General features: G+C 45.2%; 1 long non-coding RNA gene across 1 annotated transcript in view; it reads left to right on the top strand.

The window, feature by feature from the left end:
• Positions 1–2,237: 2,237 nt before the first annotated feature.
• The window catches only part of LOC141112133 (uncharacterized), a 186,354-nt gene continuing 177,220 nt past the window's right edge, over positions 2,238–11,371 (top strand). Inside the window, exon 1 of the long non-coding RNA XR_012236528.1 lies at positions 2,238–2,397. This is a non-coding gene — a long non-coding RNA (uncharacterized lncRNA). The remainder of the gene's footprint in view (positions 2,398–11,371) is intronic.

The raw sequence follows: 11,371 nt of genomic DNA, 5'->3' as shown, positions 1-11,371 counted from the left end.
GACAGATGTGCAGGGAGGTACAGTGGTGGGGCAGATGAGAAAGGGGGAACATTGGTGGGACAGATGAGCAGGGAGGTACAGTGGTGGGGCCGATGTGCAGGGGAGTACAGTGGTGGGGCAGATGTGCAGGGTGTTACAGTGGTGGGGCAGATTTCCAGGGGGGAAAGTGATCTGAGGTGTGAAGGTGCATGAATTGGGGCGCTGATCTGATCGTGAGAGTGCAGGATGTTAATTTGTCACTATTACTCAAGTAGTTTAGAGCATTTACTTTATAAAAAATCCTTTTTGCGATTGAGAGTGTGAAGTTGACATTTTTTTGTTATAAAATCGGCAAGCCAAATTTCTTTAAAAACATTTTTCGGTACACTGTACTTAAAGCTGGGTTCCACCCAAATTTTGAACAATATCTGTATGTATTCTCTTCCTTGCCTAGATGCTGACATGCCGTTTAAAAAAATTTAAATCGCCGTAATTACCTTTTATTTTTCTATTCTTCTTTGCACTTCCTGGTTCTCCTCCCGTGGGAGTAGGCATGTTTCTAGCCTCTCCCAGACTCCTGGGAGCTAGTCTCAGGCTTCCCAGGATGCCACTGAGCATGTGCGGGAACGAGCGGTGAATGCTGGGAGCACAGCATTCACCACATCCAGGAAATAAATGCTTGTGGGCTTCAAATGCCCACAATGAAGATGGAAACCGCCTGCAGTGAATAATATAAGTTATTCTTTCCGACTAAATATGTGGTGTAGTCCCTCGCGCTAAAATGAGTACCGTACTAAATCAATATAAGATGACTTGAAATAGAAAATAATACAAATGGTGAAAAACATATGAATAGTGATGATGTCTCTGTGGACTGCAGCAAAATCTGAAGTGTTCACTTACACTCAGCAAAATTAAAATGATAAAGTGATTTCGCGCTTCAAATCTATCACATTCAAAATTACATGTGTATACATCTGTATAAATAAATAATATCTTACAGGCATAAAATAGTAGTGCAAAAACAGTAAAGTGCTCCGTATAGGGAAGCGATCATCCAAAGTGCTGATGTGCTTAAATAAATCAAAAGTTTATAAAGTGCTTCTTCACTGGGACCATATAGTGGAGGGAAGAGGTGATGGTGATGTTGAAAATTGAAGGGATCCGGTGGAACCGGGCTCTCTAGACTCTCACCTTAAATAAGGTAAATAAAGGCATCAATCAGGCTCTTAATTAGATGTTGTATGGTGCCGTTCAGGTGGGGACCTCTCTGGTGGTGCAGCGGTATTCTCAATATAGAGCACCTAACAGATGGAAAAAACAGGGGGGGGGAGGGGGGAAGAGGGGGATTGCCCACCTGGGCTCCACCGCTCGGGAGGAATAAAAAGGAAGGGGAGAGAAAGAGACCTCCAATGGTGTAGTATATTGAGTAGGAATGTTGTTTATTCAAAATAAGAAATGGACTCTTACATTTAAAAAGGTTAAAAACAGCATGAAAGCATAAACAAGCTGAGGAGCGGCGTCTGAGGCGCCTCCTTACTGACTTCCGGTTTCGTCTGCTCTCTGCCACGCCCTACGCGTTACGTCACCGCTCGTGACTTCAACTGGGGACAAGTTGAAGTCACGAGCGGTGACGTAACGCGTAGGGCGTGGCAGAGAGCAGACGAAACCGGAAGTCAGTAAGGAGGCGCCTCAGACGCCGCTCCTCAGCTTGTTTATGCTTTCATGCTGTTTTTAACCTTTTTAAATGTAAGAGTCCATTTCTTATTTTGAATAAACAACATTCCTACTCAATATACTACACCATTGGAGGTCTCTTTCTCTCCCCTTCCTTTTTATTCCTCCCGAGCGGTGGAGCCCAGGTGGGCAATCCCCCTCTTCCCCCCTCCCCCCCCCTGTTTTTTCCATCTGTTAGGTGCTCTATATTGAGAATACCGCTGCACCACCAGAGAGGTCCCCACCTGAACGGCACCATACAACATCTAATTAAGAGCCTGATTGATGCCTTTATTTACCTTATTTAAGGTGAGAGTCTAGAGAGCCCGGTTCCACCGGATCCCTTCAATTTTCAACATCACCATCACCTCTTCCCTCCACTATATGGTCCCAGTGAAGAAGCACTTTATAAACTTTTGATTTATTTAAGCACATCAGCACTTTGGATGATCACTTCCCTATACGGAGCACTTTACTGTTTTTGCACTACTATTTTATGCCTGTAAGATATTATTTATTTATACAGATGTATACACATGTAATTTTGAATGTGATAGATTTGAAGCGCGAAATCACTTTATCATTTTAATTCTTTCCGACTAAATCTGACACAGGCGGACATATTACACACAATATGTGAGTATGTAATGCTGAGAAGAAAAGTTTGTGAATGAACTAAAAAAAAAAAAAAACGATAGATAGGTGGACCCCCGCTTTAAAAGGTTGCCTACCCTTGCTGTAGATGAATAAACAGAAAGATACAAAAAGAAATAATGTTTCTTTTTATCTTTCTGTTTCAGAGGCTGAGCAATGTTGTTGATAAGCATTGCCCAGCTTTTTTTAATTTTTCTTGACAGCTCCACTTCTCGGGACTTAGTTTACACTTCAACTGTCAACAGGGGACCCCCACTGACAGCTGAATGAGTCATCTGTTGTTAAGGATGCTGCGGCCCAACAACCAATAATTGCAGGCCTTTTTTTTTTTTACATTTCAGCTGTCAGTGGGGGAATCCCACTGTCAGCTGAAAGAACCGAGCCTGAAAGTATTGGTTTCAGGTATCAGAGCATTTGCACTAGTACAGATACTCATGCAAATGCTTAGTATCGGCACCGATACCGATACCAGTATCGGTATCAGTACAACCCTAGTTACCACACACAATGCAATTTGATTTTACAATCTTTGCCCGATCTTATTTAACCATTTTGCCTCTAGAACAATGTGCATTTTTGGATTTAAATTTAATTTAAAGCCTCAGAAAATTACATATTAGAAAGTGCTGCACAAACGGTTGGTTCTACATAAACCCTGTATAATAATAATAATATTTTCTGAAAGCCCTGTAGAATAAAAAGATATGAGCTGCAATTTTTTATGTTGCACACTATTTGCGCAACTGTTTATCAAACGCATATTTTCAGGAAAAAATATAATAAAATTAATTTTAAAGCAAAAACGCATTTTTTTTAAACCATTTTTTTTGGTAAAATATAAAAGATGGGGTTGCTTTGAGTAAATAGATACCAAACATGTCAAGTCTTAAAAGTGCATCCAGCCGTGAATATATGAAAAATGATTGTATCCAAAAATTTCCATAGGTGATCCTTTAAAAGCTTTTATTGCTTATCAGTTTAGGGTAAATCGCGAGTTATTGCACTAGAATAATTGCTCTCATTCATGTTTGCGATGATACTTCACATGTGTGATGTAATCATGGTTTATATACACATGTGAACCCTGTGCATACATTTGTCAGTATGTGCAGGGCAACAGGGCTTATGTTTACTTTTATTTTGTTTTTTCTAATACATTTTATTACATTTTTTTTACTCTCTCTCTCTTTTTTTTTGTACTTTATTGCTATCACAAGGTAATTAACAAACCTCCTGTGATAGCATAGGGCAGTTGACAGGTACTGGTTCCGGTAATGAAGACATTGGCGGTCTATTGTCATCCTTGCCCTCCAAAGCAGCTAACCAAGCACAGATTGTGCTTGGTTAGCTGCTTTCCTGGCTGTAACAACCAGGGAATGACAGCTATGAGACTTGATATGACAAACTCTTCATTGCTTCCAGCTTCATTCACTGCAGAGGAGATCGATTGGCTATACATCCGCCCAGATCATTTTTACTTTACATTGAAGAGCTGACTGAACAAAATGAGCAAAAGATGTGCTGGAACTGGAGAGACTCCAGAGAAGGGCAACAAAGCTAACTAAAGGAATAGAGGACCTCAGCTATTGGGGAAAGACTACAAGCATTGAACTTATTCTTTCTGAAGAGGAGACACTTGAAAGGGGATATGATATTGATGTACAAATACCGTACTGGCGACCCTACCATAGGGAAAAAATGATTTAGTGAAAGGGAATTTTAAAAAAAATGTGGTCATTCACTAAAGTTAGAAGAGAAGCAGTTTAACGTTAAACTGCGTAGAGGGTTCTTTACTGTCAGAGCGGTAAGGATGTGGAATTCTCTTCCACAAGCAGTAGTATCAGCAGGGAGCGTCGAGAGTTTCAAAAAAATGATTGGTTGTGCACCTCAATGACCACAACATACAGGGGTATATGATGTATTGACATAAACACAAACATACACATCATAGGTTGAACTGGATGGACTGGTGTCTTTTTTCAACTTCACCAACTATGTAACTATCAAACTAAATTTCCCTCACCAAAAACCTAGCAGTCTAGCAAGTAGGGTGCTACATAAAGTATTACTAAACCCAGGACTCTGCATTCACTATATCTGGCCTCCCATAGTACACAGAACATGGAAATGCAATTATTTTAGTAAATATACACTGCTGAATACCTTTTCTCATCAGCAGTATATAGCAGTCTTGTGACTTCTATCATTGTCCAGCCAAGCACTGGTTAAAGCTTTAGGAGGAGTTTTCATTCTCATCTGTTTGTCCTATGAGACTGTAAGACCCCTGACCCTCTGTCTGGACAGTGCTGATTGGCCCTGTGCTGATCACATGCATCCTCCCAAGGAAAAAGAAAATCCTCTCTAGCAATACACACCAAACTGAGCATGTGCAGCCTGACTGCAAAGTCTCTGTATTATCAGAAAATGATTAGGGGTCAATGGAAGGAGGGGAGGATCTGTACACACAGGATCAAACAGCCTTTTTACCCAATGCAGAGGATTAACCCCCTAGGTTCCACAGTGACAAGCATTCTTTACTGCATATACAGACTGTTTTACTACTGTAGTTGGTTTAGTAACACTTTAAGGAAAGAGATTTTATACTTACCTTGTCCCATCTTATGGCAGCTAGGTGAAGATGGCATCAATGCCATTCTGACTAGAAAAAGGGAATACAGAGCAGCCAAAATGTTGTGAGATGATGCTCTTGCAATAGACTGGAATTCTCTGAAAAAGAGATTTTGATTTTTCTACATCCCCCAGGAATCTTTCCAGAAGGATGATATTGTCATGCCTAGCGATGAAGAAGAAGGAGCTAAGGTAAGTATTGGACTTAACTGTATTTTTAGTCTTGAAGAACATGGGTACCATTTTTTAGTCTTTAGTAAGATGGGGCAGGATGTGATTGTCTGCCTAGTCCTTTTTGTTCTCTGCAACCCTAATAGCCGAGTAGATGCCGCCAAAGTGCAAGATTATGTTCTATTCTGTTCTAATATAGGCAGACTACTTAGAAAATGTGAGGTGTTATTGTAATATAAAAGCTGTATATCTCAAGCTCAAATTACACACATAGCCGAATACGCCAGAGGACTAACTTGTTCCCTCTTCATACAAACATTCAATTACAGAGAAGCAGGCTGAAAGCTTCTGCCATGTTTTCTGTTTAGAAAAAAGCTATGCTGTTTAGAAGATCCTGTTTTTTCAGTGCACCCTGTATTTAAGATTTAATTGTAAAATAGGGATTTTATACAACTGGATTTAAATCAGTAGATTTAAGTAAATATAAACTTAAGTGGAACTCCAGCTCTAGGCGTTTGCCATTTTGGCTGCATTCTCTCTGAAGCTCCCCTCCCCTTAGTTAGGTCTTCTGCTGGTTGGGTGGCGGGTCCCTCTTTTTTTTCTCGGTGGCAGTGGGGCCTTCCTCCTGGACTAAGCGCTACTCATGTGTGCGCCACTTAGCCCTGGAGTACCGTGATCCCAGGCTGCTGTGTCAGTGATAGGCTGGGCTCACAGGAAATGGGTAGAATGACACTGACTGTCATTCTACCCCAGGAGGACCATCCTCAATGAACAGAGGAGGAAACTGGAGACAGCTTTGGGTTGTAAAGTGGGCAGGTAGAGCTTGGCAAACTTAAAATAAATAAATATATATATATGTGTGTGTATATATACAGTATCTCACAAAAGTGAGTACACCCCTCATATTTTTGTAAATATTTTATTATATCTTTTTATGTGACAACACTAAAGAAATGACACTTTGCTTCAATGTAAAGTAGTGAATGTACAGCTTGTATAACAGTGTAAACTTGCTGTCCCCTCAAAATAACTCAACACACAGCCATTATTGTTTAAACCGTTGGCAACAAAAGTGAGTACACCCCTAAGTGAAAATGTTCAAATTGGGCCCAAAGTGTCAATATTTTGTGAGACCACCATTATTTTCCAGCACTGCCTTAACCCTCTTGGGCACTGAGTTCACCAGAGCGTCAAAGGTTGCCACTGGAGTCCTCTTCCACTCCTCCATGACGACATCACGGTGCTGGTGGATGTTAGAGACCTTGTGCTTTTCCACCTTCCATTTAAAGATGCCCCACAGATGCTCAATAGGGTTTAGGTCTAGAGACATGCTTGGCCAGTCCATAAACTTTACTCTCAGCTTCTTTAGCAAGGCAGTGGTTGCCTAGAAAGTGTGTTTGGGGTCGTTATCATGTTGGAATACTGCCCTGCAGCCCAGTCTCCGAAGGGAGGGGATCATGCTCTGCTTCAGCATGTCACAGTACATGTTGGCATTCATGGTTCCCTCAATGAACTGTAGCTCCCCAGTGCTGGCAGGACTCATGCAGCCCCAGACCATGACACTCCCACCACCATGCTTGACTGTAGGCAAGACATACTTATCTTTGTACTCCTCATCTGGTTGCCGTGACACACTCTTGACACCATCTGAACCAAATAAGTTTATCTTGGTCTCGTCAGACCACAGGACATGGGTCCAGTAATCCATGTCCTTAGTCTGCTTGTCTTCAGCAAACTGTTTGCAGGCTTCCTTGTGCATCATCTTTAGAAGAGACTTCCTTCAGGGACGACAGCCATGCAGACCAATTTGATGCAGTGTGCAGCGTATGGTCTGAGCACTGACAGGCTGACCCCCCACCCCTTCAACCTCTGCAACAATGCTGGCAGCATTCATACGTCTATTTCCCAAAGACAACCTCTGCATATGACACTGAGCACATGCACTCAACTTCTTTGGTCGACCATGGCGAGGCCTGTTCTGAGTGGTACCTGTCCTGTTAAACTGCTGTATGGTCTTGGCAACCATGCTGCAGCTCAGTTTCAGGGTGTTGCCAATCTTCTTATAGCCTAGGCCATCTTTATGTAGAGCAGCAAATAATTTTTTTCAGATCCTCAGAGAGTTCTTTGCCATGAGGTGCCATGTTGAACTTCTTGTGACCAGTATGAGAGAGTGAGAGCAATAATACAAAATTTAACTCACCTGCTCCCCATTCACATCTGAGACCTTGTAACACTAACGAGTCACATGACACTGTGGATGGGAAATGGCTAATTGGGCCCAATTTGGACTCACTTTTGTTGCCAGTGTTTTAGACATTAATGGCTGTGTGTTGAGCTATTTTGAGGGGACAGCAAATTTACACTGTTATACAAGCTGTACACTCACTACTTTAAATTGTAGCAAAGTGTCTGTCATGACCTTGCAGTAATACTTTCATGACCTGTCTGTCTCTTACCTGGTCTGTGTATCAGCCTTAGGGCTGGTACTCTCACACCTGTATGGTAAGTAATCTTCCCTCAGTGTGGCTCAACCCTAGCCTCAACAGGAACCACTATTTAACACTGTGTTCTCCAAGCCTGCTTTGCCGTGCAATATTGTGTGTTTGGTTTCCTGTTTCCTGCTTGCCGTGTGCTCTACGTTTGTCTCTGTTACCGATCTTGGCATGTTTTCGACTATCTTCGACTATTGGCGTGTTCTCGACTATCATTGCCTGTTTGTGACCTTGTCCTTTGGCATGTTCTCTGTTAATCCTTGTCTGCTAGTCACCCCGACCTTTGGCTTATCTCGTTACTAACCCTTGTTTTCCGGGGCAGCTGCTTCCTCTCCATCCTCCTGTAGCCTACCGTGAGCGTGAGCAGGGAGACCCTGGGGGCCACGACCTCGAGCCAGTTGCAGTGTAGTCCATCCTCACCACTAGAGGCTCTGGTGAACACTTGCTGTCTCTTGGACTCCGTGCCCTGGGGAATCTTATGCTGTAGGTGCTCCAGTGGACCTGCCTTCCTGAACCACCTAGAGTTCCATCCGCAGCAGTCAAGTGTACGGTCCATTACCTTAGCGGTGCACTTCTGACCCCAACGGGTGCATCTGTCACCTGGCCTCAGGTGACCTGACAGTGTAATTTCTTCGGTGTTGTCACATGAAAAGATGTAATAAAATATTTACAAAAATGTGAGGGGTGTACTCACTTTTGTGAGATACTGTATATCCACGTAAAGACTAATGCCGCGTACACACGGTCGGACTTTCCGGCATACTTGGTCCGGCGGACCAGAGTGTGCCGGACAATCCGCCCGTGTGTAGGCACCGGCGGACTTTTCCGGCGGACTTTTTCCCAAAAGCCCGCCGGACCTAGATTTGAAGAAAGTTCTAAATCTTTCCGCCGGACTCAGTTTCGGGCGGAAAGTCCGCTCGTGTGTGTGCTGGTCCGACGGAAAGCCCGCTCGTGTGTAGGCTGGTCCGACGGACCAGATACAACACGAGGGCAGGGTATTGCATCTCACGCTCGCTGCAATAGGAAAAACACATTTTCCTATTGCGGCGAGCGCGGGGCATACCAGGCCCTTAGGCCTGGTATGGATTATAAAGGGAAGCCCCTACGCCGAAAAAAACGGCGTGGGGTCCCCCCTAAAATCCATACCAGACCCCGATCCGAGCACGCAGCCTGGCCGGTCAGGAAAGGGGGTGGGGACGAGCGAGCGCCCCCCCCCCCTCCTGAACCGTACCAGGCCGCATGCCCTCAACATGGGGGTGGGTGCTTTGGGGGAGGGGGGCGCCCTGCGCCCCCCCCCCCCCAAAGCACCTTGTCCCCATGTTGATGAGGACAAGGGCCTCTTCCCGACAACCCTGGCCGTTGGTTGTCGGGGTCTGCGGGCGGGGGCTTATCGGAATCTGGGAGCCCCCTTTAATAAGGGGGCCCCCAGATCCTGGCCCCCTACCCTATGTAAATGAGTATGGGGTACATGGTACCCCTACCCATTTACCTAGGAAAAAAGTGTAAGTAATAAAACACACTACACAGGTTTTTAAAATATTTTATTAAACAGCTCCGGGGGGGATCTTCCTCCGGCTTCGGGGGTCTTCTTCCGGCTTCGGGGGTCCCTCCGCTTCATCTTCTCCCGGCGTCCGGTTGGTTCTTCTCCCGGTGTTCCAGTTCTTCGGCCGGCTCCTCTGCTGTCTTCAGGTAGCTCTCTTGCCAGCAGAGGTCCGGACTTCTGGGCTTCTGGGCTTCTTCTCTTCTCTTCTCCAGATGTTGACACGACGCTCTCTCCGGCTGGACTGCTCTCCGAGGGCTGCGTTGTGACTTATATAGGCGGAGACCCCGCCCCCTTTTGATGTCACAGTCCCTGGGCATGCTGGGACTGTGACGTTTTAGGGGGCGTGGTCACTGGGTGATGTTGACCACGCCCCCTAAAATGTCACAGTCCCAGCATGCCCAGGGACTGTGACATCAAAAGGGGGCGGGGTCTCCACCTATATAAGTCACAACGCAGCCCTCGGAGAGCAGTCCAGCAGGAGAGAGCGTCGTGTCAACATCTGGGGAAGAGAAGCCCAGAAGCCCAGAAGCCCAGAAGTCCGGACCTCTGCTGGCAAGAGAGCTACTTGAAGACAGCAGAGGAGCCGGCCGAAGAACAGGAACACCGGGAGAAGAGAGCGGAGAAGAACCAACCGGACGCCGGGAGAAGATGAAGCGGAGGGACCCCCGAAGCCGGAAGAAGACCCCCGAAGCCGGAGGAAGATCCCCCCCCCCGGAGCTGTTTAATAAAATATTTTAAAAACCTGTGTAGTGTGTTTTATTACTTACACTTTTTTCTTAGGTAAATGGGTAGGGGTACCATGTACCCCATACTCATTTACATAGGGTGGGGGGCCGGGATCTGGGGGCCCCCTTATTAAAGGGGGCTCCCAGATTCCGATAAGCCCCCGCCCGCAGACCCCGACAACCAACGGCCAGGGTTGTCGGGAAGAGGCCCTTGTCCTCATCAACATGGGGACAAGGTGCTTTGGGGGAGGGGGGCGCAGGGCGCCCCCCTCCCCCAAAGCACCCACCCCCATGTTGAGGGCATGCGGCCTGGTACGGTTCAGGAGGGGGGGGGCGCTCGCTCGTCCCCACCCCCTTTCCTGACCGGCCAGGCTGCGTGCTCGGATCGGGGTCTGGTATGGATTTTAGGGGGACCCCACGCCGTTTTTTCGGCGTAGCGGGGTTCCCCTTTATAATCCATACCAGACCTAAGGGCCTGGTATGCCCCGCGACGGGGCTAGTAAGGTGTCAATCTCGCCGATAAAAGCGGCAAGATTGACATCCTTTTCTAGTCCCGTCGCACCTGAGTCACGTTCAAAATGAACGGACTTGTCCGTGTGTGGGCAAGTCCGTTCATTCTGAAAGTCCGCCGGAACTCCGGCGAAAGTCCGTCGGAAAGACGGGCGGACTTAGCCCGCCGGAAAGTCCCGGCGTGTGTGGGCAAGTCCGTCCGTTTTAAAGTCCGGCGCACCTGGCGGACAAAGTCCGTCGGAAAGTGTGCCGGACCAAGTAGGATAGAAAGTCCGCTCGTGTGTACGCGGCATAAGCCTTTTTCTGACACTTGTTGCTTACAAGTTAAAACCAGTATCTTTTGCTAGAAAATTACTTAGAACCCCCAAACATTATATATATATATTTTTTTTAGCAGAGACTCTAGAGAATAAAATGGCGGTCATTGCAATATTTTATGTCACACTGTATTTGCGAAGCGGTCTTTCAAACACATTTTTTTGTGGAAAAAATACAGTTTTATGAAAAAAAAAAAAAACAGTAAAGTTAGCCCAATTTTTTTGTATAATGTGAAAGATGATGTTATGCCGAGTAAATAGATACCTAACATGCTTTAAAATTGCACATTCGTTAAATGGCGACAAACTACGGTACTTAAAAAATCTCCATAGCTGAAGCTTTAAAAAAAGTTAACGGTTACCAGTTTAGAGTTACAGAGGAGGTCTAGTGCTAGAATTATTGCTCTCACTCTAATGATCGCAGAGATACCTTACATGTGTGGTTTCAACACTGTTTACATTTTTACTGTTTACACACAGCTTATGTATGCGTTCGCTTCTACACACCAGCACAGAGGGATGGGGCGCTTTAATTTATATTTCTTCTTTATTTATTTATTTTTATTTTTACATTGTCCCTCTAAATTACTTTTTTGTTATCACTTTTATTGCTGTCACAAGGAATGCTAACATCCC

This window comes from Aquarana catesbeiana, linkage group LG11 (assembly GCF_042186555.1).
Source record: "Aquarana catesbeiana isolate 2022-GZ linkage group LG11, ASM4218655v1, whole genome shotgun sequence".
Lineage (NCBI taxonomy): Eukaryota > Metazoa > Chordata > Amphibia > Anura > Ranidae > Aquarana > Aquarana catesbeiana.
Note: the sequence above shows the minus strand (reverse complement) of the source record. Positions and strands in the feature narration are given on the sequence as shown.